This window comes from Cololabis saira, chromosome 5 (genome assembly GCF_033807715.1).
Source record: "Cololabis saira isolate AMF1-May2022 chromosome 5, fColSai1.1, whole genome shotgun sequence".
In the NCBI taxonomy this organism is placed as follows: domain Eukaryota; kingdom Metazoa; phylum Chordata; class Actinopteri; order Beloniformes; family Belonidae; genus Cololabis; species Cololabis saira.
In genome coordinates, this window is record NC_084591.1 from 47998109 (window position 1) to 48015345 (window position 17237).

A 17237-nucleotide genomic window follows, 5' to 3' on the forward strand; every position below is an offset into this window, starting at 1 on the left:
TCCACCCTCCCCCCTGGTTTTTTTTTTACAACTCGAGCACTGGTTATAGGTGTACCCTGTTTGGTGGAGATTCAGAGGTTTCCAGGTCTCCAGGTGGTGATTTGGGGTTCTCGATGTATCAAATATCAACTGAACATTTTGCTCCCTGAGAGCGATGTCAGCAGGAGAAAGACTGGAGGGGAAGGATCGGGCCAGTTTTGAGGATCGACACAAAATGCCTTACACGCAGGTACTGTTCATATTACAAGGATCTTTTAATTTCCTTTCTATTAACGATTGAATCACTCTGCTCTGAGCGGCATATCCATTAGGATGAGACACAAAGTTGGCCAGCAATTGAAGGTCGTACAAAGTGTAACTCTTTGGATCCAAACATCCAATGAAATACCCATGTACAGTACGCAATGTTGTCCACATGGTATTAGGAGTTTTCGTGAATATTGTGATACAGTTCTTTATTTTCCTATAATGCAATTAAAAAAGCAAAAATGTCATACATTCTGGATTCATTACAAATCAACTGAAATATTGCAAGCCTTTTATTATTTTAATATTGCTGATTATGGTTTACAGTTTAAGATTAAGATTCCCAGAATATTCTAATTTTTTGAGATAGGATATTTGAGTTTTCTTAAGCTGTAAGCCATGATCAGCAATATTAAAATAATAAAAGGCTTGCAATATTTCAGTTGATTTGTAATGAATCCAGAATGTATGACATTTTTGCATTACAGAAAATAAAGAACTTTATCACAATATTCAAATTTTCTGAGACAGTCCTGTAATGTGTTGTGCTTTTTGTTTCGTTTTTTATTTGAGTTATACTCTTTATATGTTATAATTCAACTTGAAATTGCATAATGTGAAGATTTGTAATCATTGTACTTTTTGCAAATGTTAAATAAAAAAATAAAAATAAAATAAAAAATGTCCCTGCGTCCAGGGCTCCCTGACGTCCCACTTGTCGGACTAAACCATGTGTCTCCTCAAAGAAGGGGCTCCTACAATGTCCAATATGTTGGGAGGACTGCCACATAAAGTTCATTCATTCAGTTGATGTTATAAATATATTTGAAATAAATCCTTACACCAATTAATTTGAGGGATCAATTCATTCGAAATAAAAACATCACAAAAAAAAGGAAGGAAATCTGAGGATTGTGATGGACCCCTCCCCCTACTCCATGGGTGGTCAGACCTTTACACTTTATTCTAACAAGTCAATAACGGGCTCAGTCCTCCAGTCCTGTTACCATGCTGGTGTCAGTAGTTCTGCTGTTCCTCTCTGTTTTCTTCATCCTCCTTCAACTAAGACCATGGAGGTCCAAGAACTTCCCCCCAGGACCTCCAGTCCTCCCCGTCCTGGGGAACCTGTCAGTCCTGGTTCAGGAGAATCTCCTGAAGGAACTGGAAACGGTAAGAAATGCTGAACTGATGATGTTCCCCTGGGATTTAACCCTGGTACCGTCTCTGGGTCAAGATTACCTCTTCCTTCTTTCCTCCTGCTCTCTCCTTCCTTCTCCCTTCCTCTTTCCTTCCTTCCTTCCTTCCTTCCTTCCTTCCTTCCTTCCTTCCTTCCTTCCTTCCTTCCTTCCTTCTTTACTCCCTTCCTTCCTTCTTTCTTTCCTCCCTTCCTCCCTTCTTTCCATCCTTCCTTCCTCATTTTCTCCATTCCTTCCTTCCTTCCTCCCTTCCTTCCTCCCTTCCTTCCTTCCTTCTCCCTTAATCTTTTCTCCCTTCATTCCTTCTTTACTCCCTTCCTTCTTTCTTTCCTCCCTTCCTTCCTTCTGTCCTCCCTTCTTTCCTTCTGTCCTCCCTTCTTTCCTTCTGTCCTCCCTTCTTTCCTTCTTTCCTCCCTTCCTTCCTCCCTTCCTTCCTTCCTTCTCCCTTAATCTTTACTCCCTTCCTTCTTTCTTTCCTCCCTTCCTTCCTTCTGTCCTCCCTTCCTTCCTTCTGTCCTCCCTTCTTTCCTTCTGTCCTCCCTTCTTTCCTTCTTTCCTCCCTTCTTTCCTTCCTTCCTTCCTTCCTTCTTTTCTCCCTTCCTTCCTTCCTTCCTTCCTTCCTTCCTTCCTTCCTTCCTTCCTTCCTTCCTTCCTTCCTTCCTTCCTTCCTTCCTTCCTTCCTTCCTTCTTTCCTCCCTTCTTTCCTTCCTTCCTTCTTTTCTCCCTTCCTTCCTTCTTTCCTCCCTTCTTTCCTTCCTTCCTTCCTTCCTTCCTTCCTTCCTTCCTTCCTTCCTTCCTTCCTTCCTTCCTTCCTTCCTTCCTTCCTTCTTTCCTCACTTATTTCCTTCCTTCTTTTCTCCCTTCCTTCTTTCTTTCCTCCCTTCCTTCTTCTTTCTTTCCTCCCTTCCTTCCTTCTTTCCTCCCTTCTTTGCTTCCTTCCTTCCGTCCTTCCTTATTTTCTCCATTCCTCCCTTCTTTCCTTCCATCCTTCTTTTCATTCTTCCTTCCTTTCTTCCTTCCTCCCTTCTTTCCTTCCTCCCTCCCTCCCTTCTTCTCTTCCTCCTCCCTTGACCCTCAGACAGCACCAGGGTTAATCATCCATCCATTACTGTATAGGATTACTACGTGTTTAATCCCAACCCATTACAGGCCAGACACAGGGGGTTGCCAGTCCATTGCAGAATTAAAATCATTTTATTCTTCTTCCTCTTTTGTGAAAGTCTGATTGTTTTCTCCGTGTTATAATATAATACTTGTCCTATACTAAAAAGAATAACAGTTAAAAAAAGAAGAGGAAGAAGAAAGGGGTGAATTATCAGATACTATTTTAAGTTTTGGATGCATCCCCAAAACACTGCATTCTGTATTTGACAGGCTCTTTAAGATGATTTATTTATTAAGAATATGTATGCCTCCAAGATAGAGATATTTTGAATTTCCTTTTTTTTATATATATTTTTATCTTGATTTCTTCCCATTTTTTCCCCACAGTTTGATTTTCTTTAATTATCTAATGATGCTTCTCCAAATCCGGTCCAATTTTCCACCGAAAAGTCACTGGGTCTTTCTGTTGCCCAGCGACCCAGCTCACTGAAGTTATTTTGAGTACTCTTTACTTTTTAAAACAAATCCATCTAACTGAACTGGCCTGTATCTGTAAGTTGTTCCTTTAGATGTGCAGCTGACTTATCAAACATTTACAGAAAGTGGACTTTAACTTCCATTCTTGATACACAAATATTTGGAAAGAGTATATTTATGTGACAAGCTCAAAGTCTTAGCACTTTCAGAAAGTAAAAGAGGAGATAAGCACGCTGGTTTGCTATATATCTTAACTTAAAGAGGCGTACAAACCTTTGTACTTTGGGTGAAACTAGTCCATCCGTCTGTACTCTGACATGCACAGTTTGCATCCCTGCAACTGATCTCGCCAGTCTCGTGTGCTGGATTCTTTCTCATTTATATTATTAATTCGTATTATCTTGGGAGATTCCCAATGTTGTTGCTTTGTTGGTGCCCAAATGTGCCTCAGAAGTCAAAATGAGGTGACATAAATGTGAACTGTCATTTCAGTTTGCACAGACTATAAATGTGTATCCAGAGGTGGTAGTAACCAGTTACATTTACTCCGTTACATTTACTTGAGTAAGTTTTGGGAAATGTTTTACTTTTAGGAGTAGTTTTGAATCACTATACTTTTTACTTTTACTTGAGTAGATTTGTGAAGAAGAAACTGTTCCTCTTACTCCGCTACATTAGGCTACGTTGAGCTGTTACTTTTCTTTTATCCCTTTTATCCACGTACGCGTCAATCTCATGACATCACTGGGTGATTCTTTGGGAAAAAAGTTTGTTTTTGCACGTTTTGTCACATTTACACAGACTCAAACACACACAGAGTTTCTATGAGTTCATGTTTGTTGTAGTTCTGCCTGGTTAAAAAAGAAAAGTACAAAGGCTTGACATTTTTTGCTACTTGTGCTTAGTTTATTTTTTTATTCTGTTATTATTTTATTTATTTTATTATTTATTAAAGTACTTGAATTTATTATTATTTTAATTTAAGCTATTTTTTATTTTTTTATTAATTTTAATCAATTTTATTATTTTATTGATTTAATTTGCCTGAAGATGATTATTTTGTACTTTTGTCTGTTTGAATGGTTGTGTTAAAAAAATAAATCAGACGTTACTCAACAGTTACTCAGTACTTGAGTAGTTTTTTCACCAAGTACTTTTTTACTTTTACTCAAGTAATTATTTGGATGACTACTTTTTACTTCTACTTGAGTCATATTATTCTGAAGTAACAGTACTTTTACTTGAGTACAATGTTTGGCTCCTCTACCCAGATCTGTGTGTATCACAGGAAGTTTACATACACAAAGTTGAATTATTAGTAAAATTATTGATATAAGTTTATGGTGTGTGGTGAAGAATGTGTGTGTTATTGGGGTGTATTTTCATGATTTTTAGTGGTACAAGCAGGGAGGGTTGTTTTTTTATTTTTACTACTTGATAAACTGCACCACAACATTACGTTGTACAGGACTGTCTCAGAAAATTAGAATATGGTGATAAAGTTCTTTATTTTCTGTAATGCAATTAAAAAAAAAAAATGTCATACATTCTGGATTCATTACAAATCAACTGAAATATTGCAAGCCTTTTATTATTTTAATATTGCTGATTATGGCTTACAGTTTAAGATTAAGATTCCCAGAATATTCTAATTTTTTGAGATAGGATATTTGAGTTTTCTTAAACTGTAAACCATGATCAGCAATATTAAAATAATAAAAGGCTTGCAATATTTCAGTTGATTTGTAATGAATCCAGAATGTTTGACATTTTTGCATTACAGAAAATAAAGGACTTTATCACAGTATTGTAATTTTCTGAGACAGTCCTGTAGAAAGACCAAATATCTTTGTAATCTAGCAGATTTATATTAACTTATTATTTTTTTGAAATGTATCTTATTGAGCATTCATTTCAGACACCCAATTTTCTTTTTAAATCAATACTAGATACTTATTTCTACTGATTGTAGAATAAAAGACGAGCACCTCAAGAAAACTTTAAGAACACCCTACTTGTACTTTTTTGCTTTTAATAATCTCGGCAGGTCAATAGGGGAGTACCGGCACTTCATTTTTCCACTTAAAGTCCTGGGGCCTCATTTAAAATGGAGTGCGTAGGATTCATACTAAAAGTGCACGTACGCCCAAAAGCCGAAAATGGCGGGCGCAAAAAAAAATCCGGATCTATAAAACCGCGTGCACGCAGACTCCCACGCAATGTTCCCTTTATGAATCACAGTCCACCTGGAAAGCTGCGCAGCTGACTCCGCCCCATATCCCGCCCTCAACACGCCCATAAATCCATATAGATGAGCCTACTGAGCATGCGCAGTGGCTTCCTGCAGCCTGTTAGGGATGAATCCGGATGAATGCGTCAGAATGAATGAACGTGTCGAGCCACCGTGCCACTGAATTTCGCTGAGATCTGAGATCTAGATGTTGTGGATGATGTGGAGAGAGGACAGTGAAACGAGATTATTTGGTGGTCACAGTAAAAGTAGAAAAAGTATATAAATAGTATAAAATAAAGCGAGTGAGTGGCAGCATGTCGTTGCTGCCCGTTAGTGCCACGATCGCACGACGCAATTTCCACTGGGGGCAGGGGGGACATGTCCCCCCCACTTTTCAAAATGATGTATTTGTCCCCCCCACTTTTTACAGTTTAAAAACTAACGGTAGGCTCAGCAAATCATCAAGACACTCGGGACGGCGGCCCGGCAGCCCCCGCTCCCCCTCCTCCCTCCCGTCTCCCCTCGGAGCTGCTCTAGGCTGTTTTATGGTTCCGCGTTACACCAACGCAGAGCCTACGGCGTAGGGTACGCGGCGACGCGCACCATACGCCGGACCCTACGGCGTAGGCTCTGCGTTGGTGTGACGCAGAACCATAATTCCGGCTTAAAAGTAAACAACATGAGCGCACGTACCCGTGCATGACAGGCAGACACACACGGGGAGAAGAGACTATTTCTTTCATTTTAATTTTTTTTAAAAACTTTATCCTTATGAACGCAATTGTTATATAGTCCAACTTTCCTTATTTTAATCAGAACACTTTCTTTTTTCCTCTTCGGCGTGGAGTAGTGGGTTCGGAGCAGCAGCCATCCCCCCACCGCCCCCCCCCGCCGCCTGCTCCGTTATCAGCACTATATTATTATTATATGTTGTGATATGTGATGACATTATTAAGAGTATGACATGAATCTGGCTTCATTTCACCACCTCACAGCCTGCGTCGCCAGTTCCCCGTGTCTTAAGTAAATTCTTACGGGAGGGTCCAGGTTGCCGTAAAGATACGCAGATTTTTCGGTTAGTTTTTTCTTTTTAGATCCGAGGATTTGCGTAGAAGGCGGCTTCCGCAACTTTCAGCCGCTTTTTCTGCGCAAGCAAGCTTTATAGATGAGGCCCCTGTTTATTTCAAATCGGTGACAAATAACACAAAAACTTGTTAGTCACCCACCTCTTTAAACAGACAGAGCTGTTTGATAGACTCTGTATAAACTTCAGTAAAACTAAAAGAATAAAAAAGGATAATAACAGAAGGTTTGAAGACTTACTATTGATTACATTATAACCACTTGCTTCTCTTAAACAGCTGCATCAGCAATAATGATTCACTCACTTAAATACAAAGGAACAATGTGAATCAATGAGTTGAGTCATTCAAATCAATCCCTGAAATCAAAGTTCACAGTGTGAGGAGCAGACAGCCCGGAGCCTCACATTCAGGGGTGTAGCACCAAATTCTGGGCCCTGTATACTCTCAAAGTCAGTGGGCCTCTATCCAAGCACGTGAGCAAAAAAAAAGAAAAGAAAAAAGGAGGGTATTTATTTCATTTGAACACAAAGCACAAATACGGTTTTAAGCTACAATCAGATTAAATTACATTATATTGATGAGTTCATTCATTCCCCACCTGCATTTATGTATTTGGCTTACTTGTGCTCAAATAAAGACAATGCAAAAGGTTGTACAGTAAATGTCTTCATTAGAAGTCAAACGTGAAGTAAACATCCGATATACAGTAGTTTTGAACAGCTTTTATACTTCAAACGTACTGTGAAAGCAAGTTCTAATTCGCACGACAAAAGTAGGGGGCACCCAGAGTTGAACTGGGGACCTCTTGATCTGCAGTCAAATGCTCTACTACTGAGCTATACCCCCTTTCTGCCACTTTTGAGATTGGTGGAGCCAGATTGTAAGAGTGGACCCCAGATGCACTAACTATTCTGATCAAAGTGGCAACATTTTTAGGACATACGTTGCCTCTTTCCCAATGAAGGCAGGGATCTTCCCCTGCAAGCATGAAAAGGAGGAAAGTTGACCACTCCATTTTACAAAACCCAACCTGTTATTTGAGATCAAGGACTCAGTTTAGCAAACTGCTTGCATCCTTGAACATGACATTTCCATGGTAGTGCTGGAAGCAGCCTCAAAACGCTTTTATACTTCAAAATTACTGTGAAATCAGGTTTTAAGTCACACGACACAAGTAGGGGGCACCCAGAGTTGAACTGGGGACCTCTTGATCTGCAGTCAAATGCTCTACTACTGAGCTATGCCCCCTTTCTGCCATGTTTTGAGATTGGTGGAGCCAGATTGTAAGAGTGGACCTCAGTTACACTAACTATTCTTATCAAAGTGGCAAAATCGTTAGGACCAACGTTACCTGAATATTCACACTCTCTTGGAGACCTGAGCACTCTGGAGTGGAAAACTGGGTGACTTTGGCTGCGTCCGAAATTCCGTACTTCCACCCTAATGAGTATCAAAAATGAGTATCCGAGCTTTTTTAGTGCGTCCGGAACATTAGTACGTACTCAATAGTATGTACTATCCATACTCATTCTGGAGAAATGTATTAGTGTGGATTGATGGACACTAGCTAAGCAGAAACTTCCCACAATGCAAGCAGTGTTTGGTTGCTAAGTGATACGTATATGTAATAAGTATAATATTAAGTGTAATAATATTATTGTATAATATTAATAATATAATATTCGTATATAATAATATTATATAATTTCATCTTGTTTGGGCCAGGATAAACGGGAAAGAGCGGCGCAGTGCTTCTACTGCTGCTGTTACCATGGTAACAGCTGCTACTGCTGCTGTGACACGTCACCTCCTCCCAACGACAGGAAGTGACGTGTGCCCTCTGAATAGTACGTCCGAATTAATGCACACTACTGATATTTACTCAAAAGTGTGCCGAATTTAAAGAAGCTTGAGGCAGGATTGAGGCAGGATTTATGAAAAAAATTCGTATACGTTTTAAGTTTTCTAGTAATAATGTCAGATGAAGCATTCCAAACCAAAAAGAATGAGCCCTCTAGTGTATCTCTCCGTTGCCTTGAACAGGCTGTGTGCTGCAAAATGTGCTGCAATTCGGAGGCCGAATTTCCCGCGCTGTCCTGCGGTTTTGGCGTCACATGACGATGCATGCACATTCTCCCCGTTATCCCGTGCCGGCTTCGCTGTTGGCTGCAGTACCCCCGACGGCCGTCGTGGTGAAGGGTGGCGCTAGAGAGTCTCATTTCTTAAAAGGAGCATCATGCTCCTTTAAGTATACTTTTTAGTATATACTGTTTAGTATGGCATTTCGGACGTACCGTTTGTCTTTGACGTGTCATAGGTTCTGGAACAAACTATTGTGACCTCACACCTGTTGCTAGGCAACATCTGGTTTTGCAACGAAAAAGAGATTAAAAAAGTTTTTAGAGCTTCTGTACATTAGTTTCATCAATTAACAACTTCTTCATTTGTGACATCATAGATGTCATGAAGTCAGATTCAGAAACTCAATTTCAATCTTCTGTTCCAACAAGAAGACTTGTCCAGAACCGTAATAACACGACATCTCCATGGCAGTGCTGGAAGCAGTGTTGAAGAGCTTTTAGACTTCAAACCTACTGTGAAAACAAGTACCAAGTTGCACGACACAAGTAGGGGGCACCCAGAGTTGAACTGGGGACCTCTTGATCTGCAGTCAAATGCTCTACTACTGAGCTACACCCCCTTTCTGCCATGTCTTGAGATTGGTGGAGCCAGATTGTAAGAGTGGACCCCAGTTGCACTAACTATTCTGATCAAAGTGGCAATTTTTTAAGGACATACGTTGCCTCTTTCCCAATGAAGGCAGGTATCTTCCCACTGCAAGCATGAAAAGGAGGAAAGTTGACCACCCCATTTTACAAAACCCAACCTCTTAATTGGGATTCAGGGCTCAATTTAGCAAACTGTGTGCATCCTTGAACATGACAGTGCTGGAAGTAGTCTTGAACAGCTTTTGGACTTCAAACTTGCTGTGAATAAAAGTTCTAAGTCGCACGACACAAGTAGGGGGCACCCAGAGATGAACTGGGGACCTCTTGATCTGCAGTCAAATGCTCTACCACTGAGCTATACCCCCTTTCTGCCATGTTTTGAGATTGGTGGAGCCAGATTGTAAGAATGGACCAAAGTGGCAACATTTTTAGGACATACGTTGCCGCTTTCCCAATGAAGGCAGGGATCTTCCCTTGTAAGCATGAAAGTTGACCACCCCATTTTACAAAACTCAACCTGTTAATTGGGATTCAGGGCTCAATATAGCAAACTGCTTGCATGCTTGAACATGACAGTGCTGGAAGTAGTCTTGAACAGCTTTTATACTTCAAACTTACTGTGAAAGCAAGTTCTAAGTCGCACGACACAAGTAGGGGGCACCCAGAGTTGAACTGGGGACCTCTTGATCTGCAGTCAAATGCTCTACCACTGAGCTATACCCCCTTTCTGCCGTGTTTTGAGATTGGTGGAGCCAGATTGTAAGAGTGGACCTCAGTTGCACTAACTATTCTGATCAAAGTGGCAACATTTTTAGGACATACGTTGCCTCTTTCCCAATGAAGGCAGGGATCTTCCCCTGCAAGCATGAAAAGGAGGAAAGTTGACCACTCCATTTTACAAAACCCAACCTGTTTATTGGGCTTCAGGGCTCAATTTAGCAAACTGCTTGCACATGACAGTGCTGGACGTAGTCTTGAAAAGCTTTTGGACTTCAAACTTGCTGTGAAAACAAGTTCTAAGTCGCACGACACAAGTAGGGGGCACCCAGAGTTGAACTGGGGACCTCTTGATCTGCAGTCAAATGCTCTACCACTGAGCTATACCCCCTTTCTGCCAAGTTTTGAGATTGGTGGAGCCAGATTGTAAGATTGGACCAAAGTGGCAACATTTTTAGGACATACATTGCCTCTTTCCCAATGAAGGCAGGGATCTTCCCCTGCAAGCATGAAAAGGAGGAAAGTTGACCACTCCATTTTACAAAACACAACCTGTTATTTGGGATTAAGGACTCAATTTAGCAAAGTGCTTGCATCCTTGAACACGGCAGTGCTGGAAGTAGTCTTGAACAGCTTTTATACTTCAAACTTAAGGTGAAAACAAGTTCTAAGTGGCACGACACAAGTAGGGGGCACCCAGAGTTGGCCTGGGGACCTCTTGATCTGCAGTCAAATGCTCTGCTACTGAGCTATACCCCGTCTCTGCCATATTTTGAGGTTGGTGGGGCCAGATTGTGAGAGTAGACCCCAGTTGCACTAACTATTCTGATCAAAGTGGCAAAATTTTTAGGACATACGTTGCCTCTTTCCCAATGAAGGCAGGGATCTTCCCCTGCAAGCATGAAAAGGAGGAAAGTTGACCACTCCATTTTACAAAACCCAACCTGTTAATTGGGATTCAGGGCTCAATTTAGCAAACTGTGTGCATCCTTGAACATGACAGTGCTGGAAGTAGTCTTGAACAGCTTTTGGACTTCAAACTTGCTGTGAATAAAAGTTCTAAGTCGCACGACACAAGTAGGGGGCACCCAGAGATGAACTGGGGACCTCTTGATCTGCAGTCAAATGCTCTACCACTGAGCTATACCCCCTTTCTGCCATGTTTTGAGATTGGTGGAGCCAGATTGTAAGAATGGACCAAAGTGGCAACATTTTTAGGACATACGTTGCCGCTTTCCCAATGAAGGCAGGGATCTTCCCTTGTAAGCATGAAAGTTGACCACCCCATTTTACAAAACTCAACCTGTTATTTGGGATTCAGGGCTCAATATAGCAAACTGCTTGCATGCTTGAACATGACAGTGCTGGAAGTAGTCTTGAACAGCTTTTATACTTCAAACTTACTGTGAAAGCAAGTTCTAAGTCGCACGACACAAGTAGGGGGCACCCAGAGTTGAACTGGGGACCTCTTGATCTGCAGTCAAATGCTCTACCACTGAGCTATACCCCCTTTCTGCCGTGTTTTGAGATTGGTGGAGCCAGATTGTAAGAGTGGACCTCAGTTGCACTAACTATTCTGATCAAAGTGGCAACATTTTTAGGACATACGTTGCCTCTTTCCCAATGAAGGCAGGGATCTTCCCCTGCAAGCATGAAAAGGAGGAAAGTTGACCACTCCATTTTACAAAACCCAACCTGTTTATTGGGCTTCAGGGCTCAATTTAGCAAACTGCTTGCACATGACAGTGCTGGACGTAGTCTTGAAAAGCTTTTGGACTTCAAACTTGCTGTGAAAACAAGTTCTAAGTCGCACGACACAAGTAGGGGGCACCCAGAGTTGAACTGGGGACCTCTTGATCTGCAGTCAAATGCTCTACCACTGAGCTATACCCCCTTTCTGCCAAGTTTTGAGATTGGTGGAGCCAGATTGTAAGATTGGACCAAAGTGGCAACATTTTTAGGACATACATTGCCTCTTTCCCAATGAAGGCAGGGATCTTCCCCTGCAAGCATGAAAAGGAGGAAAGTTGACCACTCCATTTTACAAAACACAACCTGTTATTTGGGATTAAGGACTCAATTTAGCAAAGTGCTTGCATCCTTGAACACGGCAGTGCTGGAAGTAGTCTTGAACAGCTTTTATACTTCAAACTTAAGGTGAAAACAAGTTCTAAGTGGCACGACACAAGTAGGGGGCACCCAGAGTTGGCCTGGGGACCTCTTGATCTGCAGTCAAATGCTCTGCTACTGAGCTATACCCCGTCTCTGCCATATTTTGAGGTTGGTGGGGCCAGATTGTGAGAGTAGACCCCAGTTGCACTAACTATTCTGATCAAAGTGGCAAAATTTTTAGGACATACGTTGCCTCTTTCCCAATGAAGGCAGGGATCTTCCCCTGCAAGCATGAAAAGGAGGAAAGTTGACCACTCCATTTTACAAAACCCAACCTGTTAATTGGGATTCAGGGCTCAATTTAGCAAACTGTGTGCATCCTTGAACATGACAGTGCTGGAAGTAGTCTTGAACAGCTTTTATACTTCAAACTTAAGGTGAAAACAAGTTCTAAGTCGCACGACACAAGTAGGGGGCACCCAGCGTTGAACTGGGGACCTCTTGATCTGCAGTCAAATTCTCTACCACTGAGCTATACCCCCTTTCTGCCATGTTTTGAGATTGGTGGAGGCAGATTGTGAGATTGGACCAAAGTGGCAACATTTTTAGGACATACATTGCCTCTTTCCCAATGAAGGCAGGGATCTTCCCCTGCAAGCATGAAAAGGAGGAAAGTTGACCACTCCATTTTACAAAACCCAACCTGTTAATTGGGATTCAGGGCTCAATTTAGCAAACTGTGTGCATCCTTGAACATGACAGTGCTGGAAGTAGTCTTGAACAGCTTTTATACTTCAAACTTAAGGTGAAAACAAGTTCTAAGTCGCACGACACAAGTAGGGGGCACCCAGAGTTGAACTGGGGACCTCTTGATCTGCAGTCAAATGCTCTACCACTGAGCTATACCCCCTTTGTGCCATGTTTTCAGATTGGTGGAGCCAGATTGTAAGAGTGGACCCCAGTTGCACTAACTATTCTGATCAAAGTGGCAACATTTTTAGGACATACGTTGCCTCTTTTCCAATGAAGGCAGGGATCTTCCCCTGCAAGCATGAAAAGGAGGAAAGTTGACCACCCCATTTTACAAAACTCAACGTGTTAATTGGGATTCAGGGCTCAATATAGCAAACTGCTTGCATGCTTGAACATGACAGTGCTGGAAGTAGTCTTGAACAGCTTTTGGACTTCAAATTTGCTGTGAAAACAAGTTCTAAGTCGCACGACACAAGTAGGGGGCAACCACAGTTGAACTGGGGACCTCTTGATCTGCAGTCAAATGCTCTACTACTGAGCTATGCCCCCTTTCTGCCATGTTTTGAGATTGGTGGAGCCAGATTGTAAGAGTGGACCCCAGTTGCACTAACTATTCTGATCAAAGTGGCAACATTTTTAGGACATACGTTGCCTCTTTCCCAATGAAGGCAGGGATCTTCCCCTGCAAGCATGAAAAGGAGGAAAGTTGACCACTCCATTTTACAAAACACAACCTGTTAATTGGGATTCAGGGCTCAATTTAGCAAACTGTGTGCATCCTTGAACATGACAGTGCTGGACGTAGTCTTGAACAGCTTTTATACTTCAAACTTAAGGTGAAAACAAGTTCTAAGTGGCACGACACAAGTAGGGGGCACCCAGAGTTGAACTGGGGACCACTTGATCTGCAGTCAAATGCTCTACCACTGAGCTATACCCCCGTTCTGCCACGTTTTGAGATTGGTGGAGCCAGATTGTAAGATTGGACCAAAGTGGCAACATTTTTAGTACATACGTTGCCTCTTTCCCAATGAAGGCAGGGTTCTTCCCCTGCAAGCATGAAAAGGAGGAAAGTTGACCACTCCATTTTACAAAACACAACCTGTTATTTGGGATTAAGGACTCAATTTAGCAAAGTGCTTGCATCCTTGAACACAGCAGTGCTGGAAGTAGTCTTGAACAGCTTTTATACTTCAAACTTAAGGTGAAAACAAGTTCTAAGTGGCACGACACAAGTAGGGGGCACCCAGAGTTGAACTGGGGACCTCTTGATCTGCAGTCAAACGCTCTACCACTGAGCTATACCCCCTTTCTGCCACGTTTTGAGATTGGTGGAGGCAGATTGTAAGATTGGACCAAAGTGGCAACATTTTTAGGACATACATTGCCTCTTTCCCAATGAAGGCAGGGATCTTCCCCTGCAAGCATGAAAAGGAGGAAAGTTGACCACTCCATTTTACAAAACCCAACCTGTTAATTGGGATTCAGGGCTCAATTTAGCAAACTGTGTGCATCCTTGAATATGACAGTGCTGGACGTAGTCTTGAACAGCTTTTATACTTCAAACTTAAGGTGAAAACAAGTTCTAAGTGGCACGACACAAGTAGGGGGACCCAGAGATGGCCTGGGGACCTCTTGATCTGCAGTCAAATGCTCTACTACTGAGCTATACCCCGTCTCTGCCATGTTTTGAGATTGGTGGAGCCAGATTGTAAGAGTGGGCCCCGTTTCATTAACTATTCTGATCAAAGTGGCAATTTTTTTAGGACATACGTTGCCTCTTTCCCAATGAAGGCAGGTATGTTCCCACTGCAAGCATGAAAAGGAGGAAAGTTGACCACCCCATTTTACAAAACCCAACCTGTTAATTGGGATTCAGGGCTCAATATAGCAAACTGCTTGCATGCTTGAACATGACAGTGCTGGAAGTAGTCTTGAACAGCTTTTGGACTTCAAATTTACTGTGAAAACAAGTTCTATGTGGCACGACACAAGTAGGGGGCAGCCAGAGTTGAACTGGGGACCTCTTGATCTGCAGTCAAATGCTCTACCACTGAGCTATACCCCCTTTCTGCCGTGTTTTGAGATTGGTGGAGCCAGATTGTAAGAGTGGACCTCAGTTGCACTAACTATTCTGATCAAAGTGGCAACATTTTTAGGACATACGTTGCCTCTTTCCCAATGAAGGCAGGGATCTTCCCCTGCAAGCATGAAAAGGAGGAAAGTTGACCACTCCATTTTACAAAACACAACCTGTTATTTGGGATTAAGGACTCAATTTAGCAAAGTGCTTGCATCCTTGAACACAGCAGTGCTGGAAGTAGTCTTGAACAGCTTTTATACTTCAAACTTAAGATGAAAACAAGTTCTAAGTGGCACGACACAAGTAGGGGGCACCCAGAGTTGGCCTGGGGACCTTATGATCTGCAGTCAAATGCTCTACTACTGACCTATGCCCCCTTTCTGCCATGTTTTGAGATTGGTGGAGCCAGATTGTAAGAGTGGACCCCAGTTGCACTAACTATTCTGATCAAAGTGGCAACATTTTTAGGACATACGTTGCCTCTTTCCCAATGAAGGCAGGTATCTTCCCCTGCAAGCATGAAAAGGAGGAAAGTTGACCACTCCATTTTACAAAACCCAACCTGTTAATTGGGATTCAGGGCTCAATTTAGCAAACTGTGTGCATCCTTGAATATGACAGTGCTGGACGTAGTCTTGAACAGCTTTTATACTTCAAACTTAAGGTGAAAACAAGTTCTAAGTGGCACGACACAAGTAGGGGGACCCAGAGTTGGCCTGGGGACCTCTTGATCTGCAGTCAAATGCTCTACTACTGAGCTATACCCCGTCTCTGCCATGTTTTGAGATTGGTGGAGCCAGATTGTAAGAGTGGGCCCCGTTTCATTAACTATTCTGATCAAAGTGGCAATTTTTTTAGGACATACGTTGCCTCTTTCCCAATGAAGGCATGTATGTTCCCACTGCAAGCATGAAAAGGAGGAAAGTTGACCACCCCATTTTACAAAACCCAACCTGTTAATTGGGATTCAGGGCTCAATATAGCAAACTGCTTCCATGCTTGAACATGACAGTGCTGGAAGTAGTCTTGAACAGCTTTTGGACTTCTATCTTGCTGTGAAAACAAGTTCTAAGTTGCACGACACAAGTAGGGGGCACCCAGATTTGAACTGGGGACCTCTTGATCTGCAGTCAAATGCTCTACTACTGAGCCATGCCCCTTTTTTGCCATGTTTTGAGATTGGTGGAGCCAGATTGTAAGAGTGGGCCCCGTTTCATTAACTATTCTGATCAAAGTGGCAATTTTTTTAGGACATACGTTGCCTCTTTCCCAATGAAGGCAGGTATGTTCCCACTGCAAGCATGAAAAGGAGGAAAGTTGACCACCCCATTTTACAAAACCCAACCTGTTAATTGGGATTCAGGGCTCAATATAGCAAACTGCTTGCATGCTTGAACATGACAGTGCTGGAAGTAGTCTTGAACAGCTTTTGGACTTCAAATTTACTGTGAAAACAAGTTCTATGTGGCACGACACAGGTAGGGGGCACCCAGAGTTGAACTGGGGACCTCTTGATCTGCAGTCAAATGCTCTACCACTGAGCTATACCCCCTTTCTGCCGTGTTTTGAGATTGGTGGAGCCAGATTGTAAGAGTGGACCTCAGTTGCACTAACTATTCTGATCAAAGTGGCAACATTTTTAGGACATACGTTGCCTCTTTCCCAATGAAGGCAGGGATCTTCCCCTGCAAGCATGAAAAGGAGGAAAGTTGACCACTCCATTTTACAAAACACAACCTGTTATTTGGGATTAAGGACTCAATTTAGCAAAGTGCTTGCATCCTTGAACACAGCAGTGCTGGAAGTAGTCTTGAACAGCTTTTATACTTCAAACTTAAGGTGAAAACAAGTTCTAAGTGGCACGACACAAGTAGGGGGCACCCAGAGTTGGCCTGGGGACCTTATGATCTGCAGTCAAATGCTCTACTACTGACCTATGCCCCCTTTCTGCCATGTTTTGAGATTGGTGGAGCCAGATTGTAAGAGTGGACCCCAGTTGCACTAACTATTCTGATCAAAGTGGCAACATTTTTAGGACATACGTTGCCTCTTTCCCAATGAAGGCAGGTATCTTCCCCTGCAAGCATGAAAAGGAGGAAAGTTGACCACTCCATTTTACAAAACCCAACCTGTTAATTGGGATTCAGGGCTCAATTTAGCAAACTGTGTGCATCCTTGAATATGACAGTGCTGGACGTAGTCTTGAACAGCTTTTATACTTCAAACTTAAGGTGAAAACAAGTTCTAAGTGGCACGACACAAGTAGGGGGACCCAGAGTTGGCCTGGGGACCTCTTGATCTGCAGTCAAATGCTCTACTACTGAGCTATACCCCGTCTCTGCCATGTTTTGAGATTGGTGGAGCCAGATTGTAAGAGTGGGCCCCGTTTCATTAACTATTCTGATCAAAGTGGCAATTTTTTTAGGACATACGTTGCCTCTTTCCCAATGAAGGCATGTATGTTCCCACTGCAAGCATGAAAAGGAGGAAAGTTGACCACCC

At 42.4% G+C, this 17237-nt stretch overlaps 16 non-coding genes and 1 pseudogene across 16 annotated transcripts; 1 reads left to right on the forward strand and 16 right to left on the reverse strand.

The window, feature by feature from the left end:
• Positions 1-1254: 1254 nt before the first annotated feature.
• Positions 1255-17237, forward strand: part of LOC133444825 (cytochrome P450 2F2-like) — a 54473-nt pseudogene continuing 38490 nt past the window's right edge.
• trnac-gca (transfer RNA cysteine (anticodon GCA)) lies at positions 7116-7187 on the reverse strand. The gene has a single exon. It is a non-coding gene; the product is annotated as a tRNA-Cys (tRNA).
• trnac-gca (transfer RNA cysteine (anticodon GCA)) lies at positions 7518-7589 on the reverse strand. The gene has a single exon. It is a non-coding gene; the product is annotated as a tRNA-Cys (tRNA).
• Positions 8971-9042, reverse strand: trnac-gca (transfer RNA cysteine (anticodon GCA)). Its single transcript has one exon. It is a non-coding gene; the product is annotated as a tRNA-Cys (tRNA).
• Positions 9364-9435, reverse strand: trnac-gca (transfer RNA cysteine (anticodon GCA)). Its single transcript has one exon. It is a non-coding gene; the product is annotated as a tRNA-Cys (tRNA).
• trnac-gca (transfer RNA cysteine (anticodon GCA)) lies at positions 9723-9794 on the reverse strand. Its single transcript has one exon. It is a non-coding gene; the product is annotated as a tRNA-Cys (tRNA).
• Positions 10107-10178, reverse strand: trnac-gca (transfer RNA cysteine (anticodon GCA)). Its single transcript has one exon. It is a non-coding gene; the product is annotated as a tRNA-Cys (tRNA).
• On the reverse strand, positions 10867-10938 carry trnac-gca (transfer RNA cysteine (anticodon GCA)). The gene has a single exon. It is a non-coding gene; the product is annotated as a tRNA-Cys (tRNA).
• On the reverse strand, positions 11226-11297 carry trnac-gca (transfer RNA cysteine (anticodon GCA)). Its single transcript has one exon. It is a non-coding gene; the product is annotated as a tRNA-Cys (tRNA).
• On the reverse strand, positions 11610-11681 carry trnac-gca (transfer RNA cysteine (anticodon GCA)). The gene has a single exon. It is a non-coding gene; the product is annotated as a tRNA-Cys (tRNA).
• On the reverse strand, positions 12370-12441 carry trnac-gca (transfer RNA cysteine (anticodon GCA)). The gene has a single exon. It is a non-coding gene; the product is annotated as a tRNA-Cys (tRNA).
• On the reverse strand, positions 12738-12809 carry trnac-gca (transfer RNA cysteine (anticodon GCA)). Its single transcript has one exon. It is a non-coding gene; the product is annotated as a tRNA-Cys (tRNA).
• On the reverse strand, positions 13522-13593 carry trnac-gca (transfer RNA cysteine (anticodon GCA)). Its single transcript has one exon. It is a non-coding gene; the product is annotated as a tRNA-Cys (tRNA).
• On the reverse strand, positions 13890-13961 carry trnac-gca (transfer RNA cysteine (anticodon GCA)). Its single transcript has one exon. It is a non-coding gene; the product is annotated as a tRNA-Cys (tRNA).
• On the reverse strand, positions 14649-14720 carry trnac-gca (transfer RNA cysteine (anticodon GCA)). The gene has a single exon. It is a non-coding gene; the product is annotated as a tRNA-Cys (tRNA).
• On the reverse strand, positions 15824-15895 carry trnac-gca (transfer RNA cysteine (anticodon GCA)). Its single transcript has one exon. It is a non-coding gene; the product is annotated as a tRNA-Cys (tRNA).
• trnac-gca (transfer RNA cysteine (anticodon GCA)) lies at positions 16216-16287 on the reverse strand. The gene has a single exon. It is a non-coding gene; the product is annotated as a tRNA-Cys (tRNA).